Consider the following 24,283-nt stretch of genomic DNA (forward strand, 5'->3'; position numbering starts at 1 on the left):
CGGCACTATACACCAGTATCCCCCACGATGACGGCATCGCTGCGACAGCATCAGTACTCAACACCAACAACAGCCAATCTCCAGACGCCATCCTACAACTCATCCGCTTCATCCTGGATCACAATGTCTTCACCTTCGATAACCAGTTCTTTACCCAAACACACGGAACAGCCATGGGGACCAAATTCGCACCCCAATACGCCAACATTTTAATGCACAAGTTCGAGCAGGACTTCTTCACTGCACAGGACCTCCAACCAACACTATACACCAGATACATCGACGACATTTTCTTTCTATGGACCCACGGTGAGGAATCACTGAAGAGACTACACGATAACATCAACAAATTCCATCCCACCATCAAGCTCACCATGGACTACTCCTCAGAATCAGTTTCTTTCTTGGACACACGAATCTCCATCTGAGACGGGCACCTCAGCACCTCACTCTACCGCAAGCCCACGGACAACCTCACGATGCTCCACTTTTCCAGCTTCCACCCGAACCACGTCAAAGAGGCCATCCCCTATGGACAGGCCCTGTGAATACACAGGGTCTGCTCAGACGAGGAGGAACGCGATGGACACCTACAGACGCTGAAAGACGCCCTAGTAAGAACGGGATATGACGCTCGACTCATCGATCGACAGTTCCGACGGGCCACAGCGAAAAATTGCATCGACCTCCTCAGAAGACTAACACGGGACGCAACCAACAGAGTACCCTTTGTCGTCCAGTACTTCCCCGGAGCGGAGAAACTACGCCATGTTCTACGCAGCCTTCAACATGTCATCAATGAGGACAAACACCTCGCTATGGCCATCCCCACACCTTCACTACTCAGCTTTGAACAGCCGCCCAACCTCAAACAGACCATCATTCGCAGCAAATTACCCAGCTTTCAGGAGAACAGCGTCCGCGACACCACACAACCCTGCCACGGTAACCTCTGAAAGACATGCCAGATCATCGACACAGATACCACCATCACACGAGAGGACACCACCCACCAGGTGCACGGTTCATACAACCTGTGACTTGGCGAACGTTGTCTACCTCATACGTTGCAGGAAAGTATGCCCCAGAGCATGGTACATTGGCGAGACCATGCAGACGCTGCGACAATGGATGAACGGACACGGCACAACAATCGCCAGACAGGAGGGTTCCCTCCCAGCCGGGGAACACTTTAGCAGTCAAGGACATTCAGCCACCAACCTTCGGGTAAGCGTACTCCAAGGCGGCCTTCGAGACACACGTCAACGCAAAATCGTCGAGCAGAAATTGATAGCCAGGTTCCGCACCCATGGGGACGGCCTCAACCGGGATCTTGGGTTCATGTCACACTACACGTAACCCCACCAGCGAACAAATGTTATCTGTTTTTAATATAACGGGTCATTTGCTGTCTTTCTCTTCCTTCCGGATGTTTCTATGTTTCTGCCTCTCTCTCTCTGTTTTTTTTCTTCTTTTTTGTTGTTTGTACATTTGGTGGCCCTGTAGGTAACACCTCTCTGTCTGAACACTTTGATTGCCTTGGCAACGGGACCTCCTCAGAAGACTAACACGGGAAGCAACCAACAGAGTACCCTTCGTCGTCCAGTACTTCCCCGGTGCCGAGAAACTACGCCATGTTCTCCGCAGCCTTCAACATGTCATCAATGATGACGAATACCTCGCTATGGCCATCCCCACACCTCCACTACTCGCCTTTAAACAGCCACCCAACCTCAAACAAACCATCGTTCGCAGAAAATTACCCACCTTTCAAGAGAACAGCGTCCGCGACACCACACAACACTGCCACGGTAACCTCTGCAAGACATGCTAATCATCGACACAGATACCACCATCACACGAGAGGACACCACCCACCAGGTACATGGTTCATACTCCTGTGACTCGGCCAACGTTGTCTAACCTCATACATTGCAGGAAAGGATGCCCCAGAGCATGGTACATTGGCGAGACCATGCAGACGCTGCGACAACGGATGAACGGACACCGCGCAACAATCGCCAAACAGGAGGGTTCTCTCCCAGTCGGGGAACACTTCAGCAGTCATGGACATTCAGCCACCGACCTTCGGGTAAGCGTTCTCCAAGGCGGCCTTCGAGACACACGGCAACGCAAAATCGTCCAGCAGAAATTAATAGCCAAGTTCCGCACCCATGAGGACGGCCTCAACCGGGATCTTGGGTTCATGTCACACTACACGTAACCCCACCAGCGAACAAATGTAATCTGTTTTTAATATAACGGGTCATTGACTGTCTTCGTTCTGTCTCTCTCTCTTTTTTTTTGGGGGGGGGTTGTACATTCAGTGGCCTTTTAGATGACACCTTTCTGTCTGCTCACTGTGATTGCCTTGGCAACGGGCAGGAATCACCAGGCATTGTTCTGTGATTTTCAAATGCGAAGGATTCGAAATTGTCACTTCCACAAATAGGAATAGAAAACGAGATTGGGTGGACAGAAGCGGTTGGAAAGGATAGCCGATCGGCTGAAGACTATGGTGAAATTTTAGACCAGCTGCAGGGCTTTCTAGCAAGCGGCTCGTTGGTCTAGCGGTATGATTCTCGCTTTGGGCGTTTTTCTAATGGAATATGCGAGAGGTCCCGGGTTCAAATCCCGGACGAGCCCTGTTATCTCACTGCTTTTTAGTGAAAAGTCACCAATTGGATTCTGACATCTTTGCAGTTGTTCGAATTGAATTATATTTGAGCTCCAGAGGACAAAGTGCAGAAGTTTCCAAGGCGCAACACACACGGAGTAAATAAAATGTCTCAAGATGATGTGGAGATTGAAGCTGAATGTGAATTTACCCCAATTTAGGCGGTCTCATTGATATTCGATGACGGGATCGAGAACCACATATCCAAGTTTGCCGATGACACAAAGATAGACAGAATTATAAGCAGTGTGGATGGAAGAATGAGATTACAGAGAGATATTACCAGATTAAGTGAATGGGCAAAACTGCGGCAAATGGATTTCAACGGAAGCAAGTTTGAGGCCGTCCACTTTGGACCTCAAAAAGATAGATCAGAAAACATATTAATGGATGTTGCTCCAAAAAATTGACCTCATGACATTTTGTGTGGATTCGCTTGTTTCTCAAGTCTGCCAAACTTTTAAAAGTTACCAAAATATTGCAATAGGAATCTTATGGCCCGTACGGGGATCAAACCCGCGACCTTAGCGTTATTAGCACCACGCTCTAACCAACTGAGCTAACCGGCCATGTATACATCTTAGCTTTATGGGCTTACCCGCGTGTTGGGTAGTTTGTGTTTATTTTTACACCATCTGACAGGGTTTTACAACGAATATTGAATAAATCACATCCCTTAAACATTGTTACTTGTTTCTGTATATACTGTCGAGGATGTAGATGAAAATTAACAAACAAAGAGCACTTTAATGTAACAAATTAAATTCCGATCAATATTATTTTACCAACAATGAACAGCCCATCCATAAAACACTGCCCCGTGATAAAACCTGTGGGCAGGACCCTGAGCGACTGTGAAAATGATATCACCGCAACGTGATTCGATCACGCTGCGTTTTGACGTTGTGTCAGATGTCTGTCTGTTTATCCGTCTGATTGGGTCTCTGCCTTATTCTCAGGCCAGTCTTTTTGTTTGCTGGCTGCAGGCCTCGCTCCGCGACTGACTGAACAACGACCTGGCAGTGTGTCCGAATCAATGACTGTGACTGACTGTCTGCCCATTTATGGCCACATTTCTGAGTTCCTGCCATCGCTCTGTGTCGCAGGCCTGTCTCTGTCCCTTAGGATCACAACACACCCACAAGCTTCACGACTGAACGCAGGTTTGGTCAGTCTGTCCTCGCAGGTCCTTCGGAAGCTAATGATTTTGAACTGAATTATTTTTCCTGAGTGACTTGTGAAGTTTGGTTCAGTGATATGTTTGCGAAAGAGAACGGAGGAAATAGTTAGTGTGCAACTCGACATTTCTCTACATCGGAATAGAAAACGTGATTGGATGGATAGAAGAGGTCTGAAAGGATGGCCGATCGGCTGTGGGTGGCACCGAATTCTGCAGTGGCTGCAGTGGTTCATTACCGGTAATGAAAATGAGGTAATATACTACCACAAGCTGCCAGTGAAAATCATTCAATTTCCCAAACTTGACCCACCGAATCAAATGAAGCTGCTGGGAAAGCTACAAGACAACGCCGGTCAATCGGGCATCGTTTGAAGCAACTGGCAGTTTAAAGTGGCATCGACAGCCATGCAAGTACTGCCATGTGCCGCTGCGATCGCCGAGTGGTTGAAGCGTTAAATTCAAGATCAAATGGAGTTTTCCTTCGCAGGTTTGATTTCTGCTCGCTGAATTATTGTTTGAAGATCCGTTCAATGCTCAAATGAATGAACTGGATCTCATTCACTTCATTTATCTCTCTCAGAGCATGAGAGATACTCGAGCGTGGCCGGCGCTTTTAATTGGGTGCCCAATGTACTCTTGCAAAATTCAAATACACAAGAAAGAATCTTGCCCAATCTGCAACTAAAATTCTGCTACTTTGCAGAACCACCCATTTATAAGCGACTTTATTGACATGAATCTCTCGATCTCTCCTTGTCTCTTGTCTCCATGTTGTCCCCTGATGGACTTCTCAGGCTTCCTGGAACGGTAAAGGCTGATCGAACCTGCAACACCAGCAGGGAAAGGTAATGGGAAAAAAAGATTGAGACGGTCGGAAAAGTAAAGGCGCAACCCAGCTGATAAATTCGTAACTAATTTCTCCACATTTTTGCCTCTTCGCCCTCACAGTGAAAGAAAACAGCAATGTGAGTAAAATATACTTATGGTAGCTTGTATACTCTGACGATGCCGAGACAGATGCCAATGCAGCTTCAGATGAACTAATTCTGAAAAGTATTATTTGAAAAAACAAGTCGTACATTGTAAACGAATTTAGTAAAGAAAGGCTAATATTGGTGACTGGAAATAGGTAGTGTACAACTTGATATTGCTGTATATAGGAATAGAAAACGAGATTGGGTGGACAGAAGCGGTTGGAAAGGACAGCCGATCGGCTGAAGACTATGGTGAAATTTTAGACCGGATGCAGGGCTTTCTAGCAAGCGGCTTGTTGGTCTAGGGGTATGATTCTCGCTTTGGGCGTTTTTCTAATGAAATGTGCGAGAGGTCCCGGGTTCAAATCCCGGACGAGCCCTGTTGTCTCACTGCTTTTTCGTGAAAAGTCACCAATTGGATTCTGACATCTTTGCAGTTGTTCGAATTGAATTATATTTGAGCTCCAGAGGACAAAGTGCAGAAGTTTCCAAGGCGCAACACACACGGAGTAAATAAAATGTCTCAAGATGATGTGGAGATTGAAGCTGAATGTGAATTTACCCCAATTGAGGCGGTCTCATTGATATTAGATGACGGGATCGAGAACCACATATCCAAGTTTGCCGATGACACAAAGATAGACAGAATTATAAGCAGTGTGGATGGAAGAATGAGATAACAGAGAGATATTACTAGATTAAGTGAATGGGCAAAACTGCGGCAAATGGATTTCAACGTAAGCAAGTTTGAGGCCCTCCACTTTGGACCCCAAAAAGATAGATCAGAAAACATATTAATGGATGTTACTCCAAAAAATGTACCTCATGACATTTTGTGTGGATTCGCTTGTTTCTCAAGTCTGCCAAACTTTTAAAAGTTACCAAAATATTGCAACAGGAACCTTATGGCCCGTACGGGGATCGAAGCCGCGACCTTGGCGTTATTAGCACCACGCTCTAACCAACTGAGCTAACCGACCATGTACACATGTTAGCTTTATGGGCTTACCCGCGTGTTGTGTAGTTTGTGTTTATTTTTACACCAGCTGGAAGGGTTTTACAACGAATATTGAATAAACCACATCCCTTAAACATTGTTACTTGTTTCTGTATATACTGTCGAGGATGTAGATCAAAATTAACAAACAAAGAGCACTTTAATGTAACAAATTAAATTCCGATCAATATTATTTTACAACAATGAACAGCCCATCCATAAAACACTGCCCCGCTATAAAACCGATGGGCAGGACCCTGAGCTACTGTGAAAATGATATCACCGCAACGTGATTCGATCACGCTGCGTTTTGACGTTGAGTCAGATGTCTGTCTGTCTATCTGTCTGTCTGTTTATCCGTCTGATTGGGTCTCGGCATTATTCTCAGGCCAGCCTTTTTGTTTGCTGGCTGCAGGCCTCGCTCCCCGACTGACTGACTGTCAGAATCAAAGACTGTGACTGACTGTCTGCCCATTTATGGCCACATTTCTGAGTTCCTGTTTTCGCTCTGTGTCGCAGGCCTGTCTCTGTCCCTTAGGATCACAACACACCCACAAGCTTCACGACTGAACGCAGGTTTGGTCAGTCTGTCCTCGCAGGTCCTTCGGAAGCTAATGATTTTGAACTGAATTATTTTTCCTGAGTGACTTGTGAAGTTTGGTTCAGTGATATGTTTGCGAAAGAGAACGGAGGAAATAGTTAGTGTGCAACTCGACATTTCTCGACATCGGAATAGAAAACGTGATTGGATGGATAGAAGAGGTCTGAAAGGATGGCCGATCGGCTGTGGGTGGCACCGAATTCTGCAGTGGCTGCAGTGGTTCATTACCGTTAATGAAAATGAGGTAATATACTACCACAAGCTGCCGGTGAAAATCATTCAATTTCCCAAACTTGACCCACCGAATCAAATGAAGCTGCTGCGAAAGCAACAAGACAACGCCGGTCTATCGGGCATCGTTTGAAGCAACTGGCATTTTAAAGTAGCATCTACAGCCATGCAAGTACTGCCATGTGCCGCTGCGATCGCCGAGTGGTTGAAGCGTTAAATTCAAGATCAAATGGAGTTTTCCTTCGCAGGTTTGATTTCTGCTCGCTGAATTATTGTTTAAAGATCCGTTCAATGCTCAAATAAATGAACTGGATCTAACTCACTTCATTTATCTCTCTCAGAGCATGAGAGATACTCGAGCGTGGCCGGCGCTTTTAATTGGGTGCCCAATGTACTCTTGCAAAATTCAAATACACAAGAAAGAATCTTGCCCAATCTGCAACTAAAATTCTGCTACTTTGCAGAACCACCCATTTATAAGCGACTTTATTCAGATGAATCTCTCTATCTCTCCTTGTCTCTTGTCTCGATGTTGTCCCCTGATGGACTTCTCAGGCTTCCTGGAACGGTCAAGGCTGATCAAACCTGCAACACCAGCAGAGAAAGGTAAAGGAAAAAAAGATGAGACGGTCGGAAAAGTAAAGGTGCAACCCAGCTGATAAATTCGTAGCTAATGTCTCCACATTTTTGTCTCTTCGCCCTCACAGTGAAAGAAAACAGCAATGTGAGTAAAATATACTTATGGTAGCTTGTATACTCTGACGATGCCGAGACAGATGCCAATGTAGCTTCAGATTAACTAATTCTGAAAAGTATTATTTGAAAAAACAAGTCGTACATTGTAAACGAATTTAGTAAAGAGAGGCTAATATTGGTGACTGGAAATAGGTCGTGTACAACTTGATATTGCTGTATTTTGGAATAGAAAACGAGATTGTGTGGACAGAAGCGGTTGGAAAGGATAGCCGATCGGCTGAAGACTATGGTGAAATTTTAGACCGGCTGCAGGGCTTTCTAGCAAGCGGCTCGTTGGTCTAGGGGTATGATTCTCGCTTTGGGCGTTTTTCTAATGGAATATGCGAGACGTCCCGGGTTCAAATCCCGGACGAGCCGTGTTATCTCACTGCTTTTAAGTGAAAAGTCACCAATTGGATTCTGACATCTTTGCAGTTGTTCGAATTGAATTAGATTTGAGCTCCAGAGGACAAAGTGCAGAAGTTTCCAAGGCGCAACACACACGGAGTAAATAAAATATCTCAAGATGATGTGGAGATTGAAGCTGAATGTGAATTTACCCCAATTTCGGCGGTCTCATTGATATTAGATGACGGGATCGAGAACCGCACATCCAAGTTTGCCGATGACACAAAGATAGACAGAATTATAAGCAGTGTGGATGGAAGAATGAGATTACAGAGAGATATTACTAGATTAAGTGAATGGGCAAAACTGCGGCAAATGGATTTCAACGTAAGCAAGTTTGAGGCCGTCCACTTTGGACCTCAAAAAGATAGATCAGGAAACATATTAATGGATGTTACTCCAAAAAATTGACCTCATGACATTTTGTGTGGATTCGCTTGTTTCTCAAGTCTGCCAAACTTTTAAAAGTTACCAAAATATTGCAAAAGGAACCTTATGGCCCGTACGGGAATCGAACCCGCGACCTTGGCGTTATTAGCACCACGCTCTAACCAACTGAGCTAACCAGCCATGTATACATCTTAGCTTTATGGGCTTACCCGCGTGTTGGGTAGTTTGTGTTTATTTTTACACCATCTGACAGGGTTTTACAACGAATATTGAATAAATCACATCCCTTAAACATTGTTACTTGTTTCTGTATATACTGTCGAGGATGTAGATCAAAATTAACAAACAAAGAGCACTTTAATGTAACAAATTAAATTCCGATCAATATTATTTCACCAACAATGAACAGCCCATCCATAATACACTGCCCCGCTATAAAACCTGTGGGCAGGACTCTGATCGACTGTGAAAATGATATCACCGCAACGTGATTCGATCACGCTGCGTTTTGACGTTGAGTCAGATGTCTGTCTGTCTATCCGTCTGATTGGGTCTCTGCCTTATTCTCAGGCCAGTCTTTTTGTTTGCTGGCTGCAGGCCTCGCTCCCCGACTGACTGAACAACTACCGGGCCTTGTGTCAGAATCAATGACTGTGACTGACTGACTGCCCATTTATGGCCACATTTCTGAGTTCCTGCCATCGCTCTGTGTCGCAGGCCTGTCTCTGTCCCTTCGGATCACAACACACCCACAAGCTTCACGACTGAACGCAGGTTTGGTCAGTCTGTCCTCGCAGGTCTTTCGGAAGCTAATGATTTTGAACTGAATTATTTTTCCTGAGTGACTTGTGAAGTTTTGTTCAGTGATATGTTTGCGAAAGAGAACGGAGGAAATAGCTAGTGTGCAACTCGACATTTCTCTACATCGGAATAGAAAACGTGATTGGATGGATAGAAGAGGTCTGAAAGGATGGCCGATCGGCTGTGGGTGGCACCGAATTCTGCAGTGGCTGCAGTGGTTCATTACCGGTAATGAAAATGAGGTAATATACGACCACAAGCTGCCGCTGAAAATCATTCAATTTCCCAAACTTGACCCACCGAATCAAATGAAGCTCCTGGGAAAGCTACAAGACAACGCCGGTCTATCGGGCATCGTTTGAAGCAACTGTCAGTTTAAAGTGGCATCTCCAGCCATGTAAGTACTGCCATGTGCCGCTGCGATCGCCGAGTGGTTGAAGCGTTAAATTCAAGATCAAATGGAGTTTTCCTTCGCAGGTTTGATTTCTGCTCGCTGAATTATTGTTTAAAGATTCGTTCAATGCTCAAATGAATGAACTGGATCTAACTCACTTCATTTATCTCTCTCAGTGCATGAGAGATACTCGAGCGTGGCCGGCGCTTTTAATTGAGTGCCCAGTGTACTCTTGCAAAATTCAAATACACAAGAAAGAATCTTGCCCAATCTGCAACTAAAATTCTGCTACTTTGCAGAACCACCCATTTATAAGCGACTTTATTTAGATGAATCTCACTATCTCTCCTTGTCTCTTGTCTCGATGTTGTCCCCTGATGGACTTCTCAGGCTTCCTGGAACGGTAAAGGCTGATCGAACCGGCAACACCAGCAGGGAAAGGTAAAGGAAAAAAAGATTGAGACGGTCGGAAAAAGTAAAGGTGCAACCCAGCTGATGAATTCGTAGCTAATGTCTCCACATTTTTGTCTCTTCGCCCTCACAGTGAAAGGAAACAGCAATGTGAGTAAAATATACTTATGGTAGCTTGTATGCTCTGACGATGCCGAGACAGATGCCAATGTAGCTTCAGATTAACTAATTCTGAAAAGTATTATTTGAAGAAACAAGTCGTACATTGTAAACGAATTTCGTAAAGAGAGGCTAATATTGGTGACTGGAAATAGGTAGTGTACAACTTGATATTGCTGCAAATAGGAATAGAAAACGAGATTGGGTGGACAGAAGCGGTTGGAAAGGATAGCCGATCGGCTGAAGACTATGGTGAAATTTTCGACCGGCTGCAGGGCTTTCCAGCAAGCGGCTCGTTGGTCTAGGGGTATGATTCTCGCTTTGGGCGTTTTTCTAATGGAATATGCGAGAGGTCCCGGGTTCAAATCCCGGACGAGCCCTGTTATCTCACTGCTTTTTAGTGAAAAGTCACCAATTGGATTCTGACATCTTTGCAGTTGTTCGAATTGAATTATATTTGAGCTCCAGAGGACAAAGTGCAGAAGTTTCCAAGGCGCAACACACACGGAGGAAAAAAAATGTCTCAAGATGATGTGGAGATTGAAGCTGAATGTGAATTTACCCCAATTTAGGCGGTCTCATTGATATTAGATGACGGGATCGAGTACCACATATCCAAGTTTGCCGATGACACAAAGATGGACAGAATTATAAGCAGTTTGGATGGAAGAATGAGATTACAGCGAGATATTACTAGATTAAGTGAATGGGCAAAACTGCGGCAAATGGATTTAAACGTAAGCAAGTTTGAGGCCGTCCACTTTGGACCTCAAAAAGATAGATGAGAAAACATATTAATGGATTTTACTCCAAAAAATTGACCACATGACATTTTGTGTGGATTCGCTTGTTTCTCAAGTCTGCCAAACTTTTAAAAGTTACCAAAATATTGCAAAAGGAACCTTCTGGCCCGTACGGGGATCGAACCCGCGACCTTGGCGTTATTAGCACCACGCTCTAACCAACTGAGCTAACCGGCCATGTATACATCTTAGCTTTATGGGCTTACCCGCGTGTTGGGTAGTTTGTGTTTATTTTTACACCATCTGACAGGGTTTTACAACGAATATTGAATAAATCACATCCCTTAAACATTGTTACTTGTTTCTGTATATACTGTCGAGGATGTAGATCAAAATTAACAAACAAAGAGCACTTTAATGTAACAAATTAAATTCCGATCAATATTATTTTACCAACAATGAACAGCCCATCCATAAAACACTGCCCCGCTATAAAACCTGTGGGCAGGACCCTGAGCTACTGTGAAAATGATATCACCGCAACGTGATTCGATCACGCTGCGTTTTGACGTTGAGTCAGATGTCTGTCTGTCTATCCGTCTGATTGGGTCTCTGCCTTATTCTCAGGCCAGTCTTTTTGTTTGCTGGCTGCAGGCCTCGCTCCCCGACTGACTGAACAACTACCGGGCCGTGTGTCAGAATCAATGACTGTGACTGACTGTCTGCCCATTTATGGCCACATTTCTGAGTTCCTGCCATCGCTCTGTGTCGCAGGCCTGTCTCTGTCCCTTAGGATCACAACACACCCACAAGCTTCACGACTGAACGCAGGTTTGGTCAGTCTGTCCTCGCAGGTCCTTCGGAAGCTAATGATTTTGAACTGAATTATTTTTCCTGAGCGACTTGTGAAGTTTTGTTCAGTGATATGTTTGCGAAAGAGAACGGAGGAAATAGTTAGTGTGCAACTCGACATTTCTCTACATCGGAATAGAAAACGTGATTGGATGGATAGAAGAGGTCTGAAAGGATGGCCGATCGGCTGTGGGTGGCACCGAATTCTGCAGTGGCTGCAGTGGTTCATTACCGGTAATGAAAATGAGGTAATATACTACCACAAGCTGCCGCTGAAAATCATTCAATTTCCCAAACTTGACCCACCGAATCAAATGAAGCTCCTGGGAAAGCTACAAGACAACGCCGGTCTATCGGGCATCGTTTGAAGCAACTGTCAGTTTAAAGTGGCATCTACAGCCATGTAAGTACTGCCACGTGCCGCTGCGATCGCCGAGTGGTTGAAGCGTTAAATTCAAGAACAAATGGAGTTTTCCTTCGCAGGTTTGATTTCTGCTCGCTGAATTATTGTTTAAAGATTCGTTCAATGCTCAAATGAATGAACTGGATCTAACTCACTTCATTTATCTCTCTCAGTGCATGAGAGATACTCGAGCGTGGCCGGCGCTTTTAATTGAGTGCCCAGTGTACTCTTGCAAAATTCAAATACACAAGAAAGAATCTTGCCCAATCTGCAACTAAAATTCTGCTACTTTGCAGAACCACCCATTTATAAGCGACTTTATTTAGATGAATCTCACTATCTCTCCTTGTCTCTTGTCTCGATGTTGTCCCCTGATGGACTTCTCAGGCTTCCTGGAACGGTAAAGGCTGATCGAACCTGCAACACCAGCAGGGAAAGGTAAAGGAAAAAAAGATTGAGACGGTCGGAAAAAGTAAAGGTGCAACCCAGCTGATGAATTCGTAGCTAATGTCTCCACATTTTTGTCTCTTCGCCCTCACAGTGAAAGGAAACAGCAATGTGAGTAAAATATACTTATGGTAGCTTGTATGCTCTGACGATGCCGAGACAGATGCCAATGTAGCTTCAGATTAACTAATTCTGAAAAGTATTATTTGAAGAAACAAGTCGTACATTGTAAACGAATTTCGTAAAGAGAGGCTAATATTGGTGACTGGAAATAGGTAGTGTACAACTTGATATTGCTGCAAATAGGAATAGAAAACGAGATTGGGTGGACAGAAGCGGTTGGAAAGGATAGCCGATCGGCTGAAGACTATGGTGAAATTTTCGACCGGCTGCAGGGCTTTCCAGCAAGCGGCTCGTTGGTCTAGGGGTATGATTCTCGCTTTGGGCGTTTTTCTAATGGAATATGCGAGAGATCCCGGACGAGCCCTGTTATCTCACTGCTTTTTAGTGAAAAGTCACCAATTGGATTCTGACATCTTTGCAGTTGTTGGAATTGAATTATATTTGAGCTCCAGAGGACAAAGTGCAGAAGTTTCCAAGGCGCAACACACACGGAGTAAATAAAATGTCTCAAGATGATGTGGAGATTGAAGCTGAATGTGAATTTACCCCAATTTAGGCGGTCTCATTGATATTCGATGACGGGATCGAGAAACACATATCCAAGTTTGCCGATGACACAAAGATGGACAGAATTATAAGCAGTTTGGATGGAAGAATGAGATTACAGAGAGATATCACTAGATTAAGTGAATGGGCAAAACTGCGGCAAATGGATTTCAACGTAAACAAGTTTGAGGCCGTCCACTTTGGACCTCAAAAAGATAGATCAGAAAACATATTAATGGATGTTACTCCAAAAAATTGACCTCATGACATTTTGTGTGGATTCGCTTGTTTCTAAAGTCTGCCAAACATTTAAAGGTTACCAAAATATTGCAATAGGAATCTTATGGCCCATACGGGCATCGGGCCCGCGACCTTGACGTTGTTAGCACCACGCTCTAACCAACTGAGCTAACCGGCCATGTATAGATATGACCTTTATGTTGGGTCGTTTTTTTTTACACTAGGTGAAAGGGTTTTTGCACTAATATTGAATAAACCACATCCCTTGAACATTGTTACTTGTTTCTCTATATACTGTCGAGGATGTAGATCAAAATTAACAAACAAAGAGCACTTTAATATAACAAATTAAATTCCGATCAATATTATTTTACTAACAATGAACAGCCCATCCATAAAACACTGCCCCGCTCTAAAACCTATGGGCAGGATCCTGAGCTTCTGTGTAAATGATATCACCCCAACGTGATTCGATCACGCTGCGTTTTGACGTTGAGTCAGATGTCTGTCTGTCTTTCTGTCTGTCTGATTGGGTCTCTGCCTTATTCTCAGGCTTTTTGTTTGCTGGCTGCAGGCCTCGCTCCCCGACTGACTGAACAACTACCTGGCCGTCAGAATCAATGACTGTGACTGACTGTCTGACCATTTATGGCCTTGAATGGCTACATTTCTGAGTTCCTGCCTTCGCTCTGTGTCACAGGCCTGTCTCTGTCCCTTAGGATCACAACACACCCACAAGCTTCACGACTGAACGCAGGTTTGGTCAGTCTGTCCTCGCAGGTCCTTCGGAAGCTAATGATTTTGAACTGAATTATTTTTCCTGGGTGACTTGTGAAGTTTTGTTCAGTGATATGTTTGCGAAAGAGAACGGAGGAAATAGTTAGTGTGCAACTCGACATTTCTCTACATCGGAATAGAAAACGTGATTGGACGGATAGAAGAGGTCTGAAAAGATGGTCGATCGGCTGTTGGTGGCACCGAATTCTGCAGTGGCTGCAGTGGTTCATTACCGGTGATGTGTTCCCGGTGGCTTGTTGGTTTAGGGCTATGATTCTCGCTTTGGAATATTTGACGATTGATTCTGAGCGAGGTCGCGTTTCTTATGTTGTTTAAAGCTCAAATAAATATGAACCAGATTTAACCAACCGCATTTCTCTCCTTCAAAGAGATATTTCAGCAGACGTGTTTAATTCGAGAGCCCAATGGTCTCTAACAAGACATTTGAAGGAAACTCTCCCGAGCTCCGTGTTAAATTCTTGCTCGTTCGCAGAACTTGACATTTGTTTCCATACTTTAATCTGTCTCTTGACTCTCTGTGTTTTCCCCTCATGGACTTCTCAGGCTTTATTAAACGGCCAAGGATGATCGAAGCTGCAGAGAAGTGTAAAGATAGGAAGACGGAGACGGTATGAGAAGCAAAGGTGTCACCCAGCTGATGAATTCAGAACTAATGTCCACTAATGTCTCTTCGCCCTCACAGTGAAAAATCAGCAATTTGAGTACAGTATACTTTTGGTAGAGTGTACAATGGGCAAATGCTGAGACAGACACCAATCGAACTGTTGCCGTGGCAATGAAAGCGCCAAATGCTAAACACTGGACCACAAGGTACCGCTGAAAATTCTTTGCTGTGAACAAGCAGACCAACGCGGCCTTTCCCACTTGCCCCTTTGTAATTCCGGTCATTTTCGGGCCAGACAAGCTGCTCGCAGAAAATAGCATTTTCTGTTCGAACTACTGTTACAGCACCAAGTGCAAGTAGGCATGTACATGAAATAGAAAATGAGGTAAGAATCCACCACAAGCTGCCGGTGATAAGGCCAGCATTTATTGCCCATCCCTAATTGCCCTTGAGAAGCTGGTGGTTAGCCGTTTTCTTCAATCGCTGCAGTCCGTGTGGTGAAGATTCTCCCACAGTGCTGTTCGGTTTGGAGTTCCAGGATTGATACCCAGTGACGATGATGGAATGGCAATATATTTCCAAGTCGGGATGTTGTGTGACTTGGAGAGGAACGTGCAGGCGGTGTTGTTCCCATGTGCCTGGTGACCTTTTCCTTCTTGGTGGTAAAGATCGTGGGTTTGGTAGGTGCTGTCGAAGAAGCCTTGGCTAGATGCTGCAGAGCATCCTGTGGATGGTGCACACTGCTGCCGCGGTGCGCCGTTGATGAAGGGAGTGAATGTTTACGTTGGTAGATGGGGTGCCAATCAATTGGGCTGCTTTGTCCTGGATGGTGTCGAGCTCCTTGAGTGTTGTTGCAGCTGCACCCATCCAGACAAATGGAGAGTATTCCATCACACTCCTGACTTGTGCCTTATAGATGGTGGAAAGGCTTTGGGGAGTCAGGAAGTGAGTCACTCGCCACAGAATACCCATCCTCTGACCTGCTCTTGGAGCCACAGTATTTATGTGGCTGGTCCAGTTAAGTTTCTGATCAATTGTGACCCCCAGGATGTTGATGTGAGGGATTCTTTGATGGTAATGCCAATGAATGTCAAGAGGAGGTGGTTAGAAAGTCTCTTGCCTGGCACTTGTCTGGCGCGAATGTTACTTGCCACTTATCAGCCCAAGCCTGGATGTTGTCCAGGGCTTGCAGCATGTGGGCACGGACTGCTTCATTATCTGAGGGTTTGCGAATGGAACTGAACACTGTGCAATCATTAGCGAACACCCCCATTTCTGACCTTATTATTGAGCGAAGATCATTGACGAAGCAGCTGAAGATGATTGGGCCAAGGACACTGCCCTGAGGAACTCCTCCAGCAATGTCCTGGGGCTGAGATGAATGGCCTCCAACAACCACTCCCATCTCCGTTCGTGCTCGTTATAACTCCAGCCACTGGGGAGTTTTCTCCCTGATTCCCATTGACTTCAATTTTACGAGGGCTTCTTGATGTCACACTCGGTCAAATGCTGCCTTGATGTCAAGGGCCGTCACTCTCACCTCACCTCGGGAATTCAGCTTTTGAGTCCATGTTTGGACCAAGGCTGTCATGAGATCTGGAGCCGATTTGTCCTGGTGGAACCCAAACTGAGCATCGATTAATACGTTATTGGTGGGTTCGTGCCGCTTGATAGCACCGTCGACGACATCTTCCATCACTTTGCTGATGATTGAGAGCAGACTGATGGTGCGGCAATTGACCGGATTCAAATTGTCCTGCTTTTTGTGGACTGAACAGCGAAACAGGCTCGTTGGGCGAAATGGCCGACTCCTGTTCCCGTGTTCCTCATTGGTGCAGAATGTAAAACGATCCTGCATTGGCCAGGTATCAAGCTCGAGTCGCATGATAAGCAGGCAAGAATTCAACGCCACTACCACCAATCCTCGCATGGCCATTTGTTGCATGTGTCCATTTGGAATCCTTTTTGAAAGCATATGCAGTCTGGCGGAGGTACTGCGATAACCCAACGCAGTCTGACCTACAGCTGTGCAAGAACTGCTGTGTGCAGCTGCGATGGCCCAGTGTTTGAAGCGTTAGACTCATAAGCCACTGGGGTTTTCTTGCACCGGTTAGAATTATACTCGGTGTGTCACTGTTTAACGATCTGTTCAATGTCCAAATGTATAAACTAGATCGAATTGACGCAATTACCCTTTTCAAAGCAGGAGAGACATTCCACCGTGGCGGGCGCCCAAAGTTCTCTTTCAAGATTTCAAGACACGAGAAGGAATATCTCCCAATCAGCATCTTAAATTCTGCTAGTTTGCTGAACCTGGCATTGAAACTCTTCGTTTCTTTCCTTGCATCTTTGTATCTGTCACTGACTCTGTCTCTTGTCTCTCTGATAGAATTCTCAGGCTTCCTTGAATGTCCAAGGTTGATCTAACCTGCAAGACAAGCAGGCTGAGATGGTCGGAAAAGTAAAGTTACAACCCAGCTGATGAATTCGTAGCCAATATCTCCACATTTATGTCGCTTCAGAGCAATTCATTCTGGAAAGTGTTTCAGGATAATGCAAATCGTACATTCAAAACGAATTTGGTGAAGAAAGGCTGATATTGTTAACTCGAAATAATTAGTGTTGAATCTGATCTCGCTGTACATCATATTTTGTACAAGAAAACGAGATTGGATGGACAGTCTATTCTGAAAGGATGGTTGATCGGCTGCGTGGCAGCGAAATTTTACATTGGCTGCACGGCTCCGTTGCCAGTTGGTCTTTGGATCTGATTCTCGCTCAGGGAGTTTCAATGGTTCAAATCCTGGAGCTCTTATTCACGTTCACTGGATTTCCCACTAAAGCCCAAATAAAGTTTCACTCTCTCCGGTCCTCCATAAATCCTGCTGTCGCAGCCTCTCCGGGAGCTGGGGAACAGCAGAAAACTGATGGGTTTGTTGTCCATCTGAAATGCGGTTTTGAACTGTTGTTTTTCGCCGAGACAGCGTTGCAGAATCCTTTAATGACCTCTCACAAACCAGCTGAAACCGGTCGGAATGTACAAACTATTTTGCTTTTCCGAAATAAAGGAGTGACATTCATTGTGGAAACACGGTAGCAGTCTGGTCTCGTTCACTGCACAAATATCCATATCTGAATGAACCAGCTCTGCGGCAACCATTGAGTCCTCGCTTCGGACCTTGTCTGTGAAGAAGAATTCTGAGTTCTGTATAGCCAATCGCGGATATGTAAATATTTTTCATGTGCCTGCTATCGGACCGCAGGTTCAATGGTGGAATAACAGCTGTGCTCCACTGGCAATTTTTACCCTGTATTTTCTTGCAGACAAAACACACATTAGAAAACTGGCGCTGTGAGGCAATGAATCCTGAGGTAAAAGTTATCCTGGTCGGGCTTAAACCACCAACCTTTCAATTAAAAGCCGAACGCGCTGACCGATTACACCACAGAGACACCATGTGCTTCATACTAAACCATCAGTTCACCGCGCTGAAGCTTGAGGTTGCAGTGACCAATACAGCAGCTGTCTACCATCGGTTTACTTTTCTAAAATAAAAGGAGTGCAGCTTGCACGAGTGAAGATCTGCGCGGTATTATTTCTGAGCATCAGACTCAACTTGCCCCATAAATGCCTGTATGGTTGTAGGCTCAGTCCCCAGTGGTAGAGACGATTGGTTTCTTGAGCTGTTATTTGACCAGGCTCCATTTCAGTAATATTCCCGTTACCAGAAAATGAGATGAGATGAAACGAGCAGGTCCAACCTGCCGTTCTATAACACTACACGGCATCTACAAAGTTGCCTCTTTGTACTTACAGTGAAGCGGAGGGCAGTTTTCACCATTAAACCAGCAAGATAGGTGACACGGTAAATAGTGCAGATTGGAGCAGAAAGTAGCAAAGGGCCATTGATGATTAAATGAGAGGGCCAAACTGTGACAGATGGAGTTCAATGTGGGGAAGTGTGATATAATCCACTGAGAAACGAAGATAGATCAGAGTATTTTATCAATGGAGAGAAGTTTGGAACTGTCCAGGAGCGGAGAAATTCAGGGGTCCAACTCCAGAAATCTTTGCGTCGACTGATTTTTTTACTGATCTGCTGGCTGGCAGCTGGTGTTCACGATGTAATGGTTTCACTTTTGTGCTGCGGGTTCGATTCTCTGTCAAGGAAATAATTTTAACAAACCAATTATGAACATTACCAATTTAATATACGAAACCGATGATTCTCTTTGAAAGATGAATAATTGTAATGGTCATTAATGAACCGATAACTTTCTGCTGCAGACCGATGGAAATATTAACATGGTTAACGAGTGACAGCGAAACTTTGTGCTTTGCATGAGATGAACTTTCATCCGTTCTCATTTCCCGGACAGTATTTTAAGAGTCTGTTTAAAAATGTTCAGTGTTTATGACACCAGGACTGTGATAGAGCCGTTGTTAAATTTAACAGGAACAAACAATTAGCGGCGCATTTTCACAGATGAAGCTCAGCCCTGGAGGGTCATCAGGAGGAACTTCCCAAATAACTTTTCCACCTGGGATCTAATCGGGGACTTTTCGCATGTGAGGCGAACGTGACGACCGCTAAACTAGGGAAACCTTTGCTCAGTTCATAGCACTGTGTCGCTTCTCCGTTAGACAACATAACTTCTGTCCCACACCAAACGCCGCCAATCCTCTTCCGCTTTCCTTCACAAGCATCTCAATGATCAAAACTTCACAAGTTACACAGGAAAAAATCTTCCAAATTTCAAAATCATTCAACTCCAGAAGGAACTAAGATGTTAATTCATGGGATTTAGGCGTCGCTGGCAAGGCGCGCATTAATTGCCCATCCCTAATTGCCCTTGAGAATGTGGTGGTGAGCCGCCTGCTTGAACCGCTGCAGTCCGTGTGGTGAAGGTTCTCCCACAGTGCTGTTAGATTGGGAGTTCCAGGATTTTGACCCAGCGACGATGAATGAATGACGAATGACACCATTCCAAGTCGGGATGTTGTGTGACTTGGAGCGGAACGTGCATGTGGTGTTGTTCCCATGCGCCTGCAGCCCTTGTCCTTTTGGTGTTGGAGGTCGCAGGCTTGGGAGGTGCTGTCGAAGAAGCCTTGGCGAGTTGGTGCAGTGCATCTTGTAGATGGTACACACTGCAGCAGATTACAGTTGCGTTCAGTCAAAGTCGGTGTGTGAATGTTGTGTGTGTATTGTCATCCTGAGAGACAGAGACAGGATTGTGACACAGAGCGAAGACATGAACTCAGAAATGTGGCCATTCAGGTCCATAAAAAGGCAGACGGTAAGTCAAAGTCATTCATTCTGACACACAGTCCGGTACTTGGTAATTCAGTCAGGGAGGGAGGCCTGCAGCCACCAATCAAAAATCCTGAGAATAAGGCAGAGACGCATTCAGACGGATATATAGGTAGACAGCCAGATAGACAGACAGACAGACAGGCAGAGAAGCAGACCGTGTCCTTTGCCTTTTATCCTGATTTGTCAGTAATAATTTTAAACAGCATCTGGATCGGTCCCTTCCTTTAATCCTGTGCAGCAGCAGTGACAATAACTTTGTGGATTTGAGGGTTGAGCCGAATCCGACTCCGATCCCCAGTCCCCAGGAGAAATTCCCTCATTCCTGGGCACTTTGTGTTAAGCAGAGGTTAGCAGCAAAACGTGTTAATAATGGGAGCAGTGGGACTGAGAAATGCTTAAACAGCCGGCAGCCTGTAAAACAGAGCTCCAAGTATCGGTTTAAATAAAGACCTGAACTGACAGAGCGGAGGGCAGATGAGGATTGAATTAAATCCCAATTCACAAAATCTAAACAAGGTTTAATGAAGTGAATCTGTCAGGAGTGGGATTCCTGGGCCTGTGTGTGAGCTGAAACTGGATCGGTCCCGTTCAGTAAGAGAGACCGGCAGGCGGCTCCCAGGCCGGGCAGCGGCTGTTGCAGCTACTGCTTCCGTCTCTGAGAGTCCCTGCGGTGGCCGGTACTGATTTCCCACTTATGGATCCGGCTCCAAGTTTTGGTTGTGGACCTCGTGGTGCAACGGTAGCGCGTCTGACTGCAAATCAGAAAAAATGCTTGTTTGGATCACGTCGGGGTGATTGAATTTTCGCAACGTTTCAGTATCACTCTTTTTTTTAGCGGGGCAGTATTTTACGGATGGTCTGTTCACTGTATGTAAAATAATATTTATCATAGAATGAACACAGCACAGAAGGAGGCCATTCGACCCATCAATTCCTTACCTGCCTTTTGTAAGAACAATCCCATTATTCCCATTCCCCGGCCCTTTCCGCGTGGCCCTGCATTTTCCCCTTCAAGTATTTATCAAATTCCTTTTTGAAAGCCGCGATTGAATCCGCTTCCACCACCCTTTCAGGCAGCGCATTCCAGATCATAAGTATTCGCTGCGTAAATAAGATTTTCCTCATGTCGCCTTTGGTTCTTTTGCAATCACTTCAATCCTGTGTCCTCTGATTCTCGACACTTCCGCCAATGTGAACAGCTTCTCTTTATTGACTTTATCTGAACCCTTCATGAATTTGAACACTTCTATCAAATCTCCTCTGAACCTTCTCTGCTCGAAGGAGAACAATCCCAGCACGGCGTAAATGCGGTCAATTAGCTCCATTTTTTTTATTTGGGCATTAAACAAAACGTGAAAGACTGGCAAGGCGTTGTGCGACCGGAACTCACTGCTTTAAGACAATAAATCCAATCGCTGCGTGGGCGCTGGGTTCAAATCTTACAACTGATAGAATTTCTGGCAATGTTCATTTTGACCTGTTCGCAGAAAACCCGATTGTCGTGCGATGGAGCAGAGGATGTGCAAGAAGCTGAAAGTGGAAGTGCAGATATTAGTTTCATCACGGGGACAGGACACGTTTCCACAGGGAAGGGCCTCTTACCTTAAGATTCTTTCCAGCAGAGTGGGACAGGTGATCAGAGTGATCGGACTCTAGCGGCGCAATCGGTCAGTCCGCGGTCCTTCCATGACAGTGCAGGATCGGGAAATGCCGTGGTTGTTAATTCGAGTCTCAGCAAGGTCAAACAATCCTTTTGCTCGTGAACATTTCAACCGGAGTTGAAGGTACAATTGGTGTGTTCCAAAATGCATCTACTTATTTGAATTGCCATGTGGTTCCTCCGGTCTGCGCTGTTGCAATAGCAGATGAGATGTTTAGCATTACTTGTTTTCCGGAGGGAGGCTGCGGAATTGGAACCACAAACTATGATTTTGATCCATCTAAATTTCAGGGATTCAACTGGAGCTTTAAACCAGCGGGTTAGACCGCTCAGGCAGGATAGTTTCCATCTTGCGAATTTTAGGAGCCACTTTTACAGGAATAGAATTACTGCAAGCAAGAATTCTACCCCTGAAGCACCAATGCTGTCACGGCAGCCTGATGCATGTGTCCAGTTGGAAACCTGTCTGAAGGAACATGCAGTCTGACAGAGCCGGAAGTCCAGCGGATTGACATTCGGTCTGAGCAGATGTTGAGTCTCCTCCTTGAGAATGTTTCGCCAATCTTCCCGTCCTTGACGGACATCAATGATCCTGTTGCGGTTTTGCTGCAAAATTTCACTTCCCAGCTCCCGATCCCTGAACTAAAATCCAACTCTGGTGGGACTCGAACCCACAACCTTTGGATGTCTCCTCCAACCCTTAAGTAGAAGTCCAACACGCTATCCATTGCGCCACAGAGTCAGTTCTGCAATGTGAGGCAGAGCGGGGATCTTGTGCTGTGGTTGAGGCGGTCAGGCTGCTCCTGCTTCCGCCTCTCACATTCCGAGAGCCGCGGTGGCGGTCGGCACCGATCGCCCTCCAATGGATCCGGCTCCAGTCGCTTGTTATGGGCCTGGTGCAAGAACAGTCGCGTCTGACTCCAAATCAGAAGGCTGTGTGTTTTGAACCAGGTTGATATCGCAGCATTTTCACTGTGGCTCAGGGTCCTGCCGACTGATTTTAGATCGGGACAGTGTTTTGAGGATGGGCTGTTCGATGTTTGTGCAACAATATCAAAATTAAATTTGAGACATTAATGAGCTTTTTTTCTGTTACTTTCGATTTACACCCTCACCAGTTTTATGTAGAAACAGTTAACAATGTTTAATCGATGTGGTGTACAGTGTTTGTGGAATCAGTGCAATTAAATTTGATACTTTCATTTGTTCCTTCTCTAACCCAAACTCTTATCATCAGATTTGTAGCTTCACCCAGTTTAAAATAGGTTACTCAGTGATATAAAGAAGTCAGTAACAATCCCGAAACCTCAGCGGGTATATTTGTTCAAATGCTTTGTGATGGTCGCGATTTCCATGCAAATTTTCAATCAGCAAATCCCAAAGGGTGTTTTGGGTTTGACAAACTAATTTAAGTACTTGACTGGTTCCTGGAAATGATCCAGTTGGGATTTCCTTACCTGTACAGATATAGAAATAAATACATTCCATCATTTCACAAATTACAGTTGCGTAAATAAATATATTGCGATATCTAACATGGAAAATCAGCTCTTCATATTCATAAACAAATTTCCTCATTTTATTTTATTAATCCACTTCCGTTTCAATGTAGAACATATATTCAGGGCATCCCTCTAAACTTAAAGAATGGTAAAACAATTGCAGATTTTACAAACACATAACACGCGATCGTATAAGTAAGATTAAGGCCTACTTTGTGAAATGTTTATTCTAATTGTCTTTATGATGTTACGAAAAGTATTTTTCGATGTTCGTCCACAACTTAACGGAGAAACTAAGATGAAAAACAAAAGGATTTTTCAAAAAATATTTGGAGCGATTTGATCTGTTCCCCTTCTCCTTTCTTTAATTGTTCCCTTTTGCTAATTGTTCATCTTGATCCGTTTGCTTCATTTTTTCCTCAGTCATTTATGGTGAATTTTCTATCCGTTAACGTTCTTAAATATTTGATTTGTTTGTTCCCTTCCTCTTGACTTGCGATTTGTTGACCTTCAGGTCAAAGTCTGAAACAGAAATGTGTTCATATTCAGGCGTGACTCTGAAGTGTGAAACCGAGAGCTGATGTCGGATGTGTGACCGAGAGAACAACTGCTGGAGGCAGAACTGTCCGTAACCTAACATACCCCGTGTGGCATTGCTCATGGTAAGTCGGATGACAATGTTTTATATTGACTGAACGGCTTTAGTACAACACACAACGGATTTTACTGATGCTTTAACTCTACAAAGTATAATCACCATAAATGACCAAAGTCTCAGATCAGTTAGAATTGAATTACTGTTGGTGAGGGGAGTTTGTACATTGGAAGGAGTTTATACATTTACAGCTCCAGGTAAACCTACAAACCTGCCTCGCCCTCAGGTTACGTCACCATGAGGTGTCCACCTTCCTTTGTGCTTCTGGACTTCTGAAGTGTGATTGAACCTTACCAAAAGTTTCCTATAATTAGTGAGGAAGGAAGGTATCAGTGTAAATGGGAGATATAAACGTGGATGTTTCACTGGGTACCATGGGAACCAGATACACTGCTCATTCCAGTTATTTGTCCAGCAGGAAACAGAAATCATTCTCT

At 44.8% G+C, this 24,283-nt stretch overlaps 9 non-coding genes across 9 annotated transcripts; 4 read left to right on the plus strand and 5 right to left on the minus strand.

The window, feature by feature from the left end:
• The first annotated feature begins 2,556 nt into the window (after nt 1-2,556).
• On the plus strand, nt 2,557-2,646 carry trnap-ugg (transfer RNA proline (anticodon UGG)). Its single transcript is given in 2 exon segments — nt 2,557-2,592; nt 2,611-2,646. It is a non-coding gene; the product is annotated as a tRNA-Pro (tRNA).
• Nucleotides 2,647-3,172: 526 nt separating this feature from the next.
• On the minus strand, nt 3,173-3,246 carry trnai-aau (transfer RNA isoleucine (anticodon AAU)). The gene has a single exon. It is a non-coding gene; the product is annotated as a tRNA-Ile (tRNA).
• Nucleotides 3,247-5,121: 1,875 nt separating this feature from the next.
• Nucleotides 5,122-5,211, plus strand: trnap-ugg (transfer RNA proline (anticodon UGG)). The gene is given in 2 exon segments: nt 5,122-5,157; nt 5,176-5,211. It is a non-coding gene; the product is annotated as a tRNA-Pro (tRNA).
• Nucleotides 5,212-5,737: 526 nt separating this feature from the next.
• On the minus strand, nt 5,738-5,811 carry trnai-aau (transfer RNA isoleucine (anticodon AAU)). Its single transcript has one exon. It is a non-coding gene; the product is annotated as a tRNA-Ile (tRNA).
• Nucleotides 5,812-7,683: 1,872 nt separating this feature from the next.
• trnap-ugg (transfer RNA proline (anticodon UGG)) lies at nt 7,684-7,773 on the plus strand. Its single transcript is given in 2 exon segments — nt 7,684-7,719; nt 7,738-7,773. It is a non-coding gene; the product is annotated as a tRNA-Pro (tRNA).
• Nucleotides 7,774-8,299: 526 nt separating this feature from the next.
• trnai-aau (transfer RNA isoleucine (anticodon AAU)) lies at nt 8,300-8,373 on the minus strand. Its single transcript has one exon. It is a non-coding gene; the product is annotated as a tRNA-Ile (tRNA).
• Nucleotides 8,374-10,248: 1,875 nt separating this feature from the next.
• Nucleotides 10,249-10,338, plus strand: trnap-ugg (transfer RNA proline (anticodon UGG)). The gene is given in 2 exon segments: nt 10,249-10,284; nt 10,303-10,338. It is a non-coding gene; the product is annotated as a tRNA-Pro (tRNA).
• Nucleotides 10,339-10,864: 526 nt separating this feature from the next.
• On the minus strand, nt 10,865-10,938 carry trnai-aau (transfer RNA isoleucine (anticodon AAU)). The gene has a single exon. It is a non-coding gene; the product is annotated as a tRNA-Ile (tRNA).
• An 11,401-nt stretch (nt 10,939-22,339) lies between these two features.
• trnar-ucu (transfer RNA arginine (anticodon UCU)) lies at nt 22,340-22,431 on the minus strand. The gene is given in 2 exon segments: nt 22,340-22,375; nt 22,395-22,431. It is a non-coding gene; the product is annotated as a tRNA-Arg (tRNA).
• Between the last annotated feature and the right edge of the window lie 1,852 nt (nt 22,432-24,283).

Source organism: Heptranchias perlo, chromosome 20 (genome assembly GCF_035084215.1).
Source record: "Heptranchias perlo isolate sHepPer1 chromosome 20, sHepPer1.hap1, whole genome shotgun sequence".
Taxonomy (NCBI): domain Eukaryota; kingdom Metazoa; phylum Chordata; class Chondrichthyes; order Hexanchiformes; family Hexanchidae; genus Heptranchias; species Heptranchias perlo.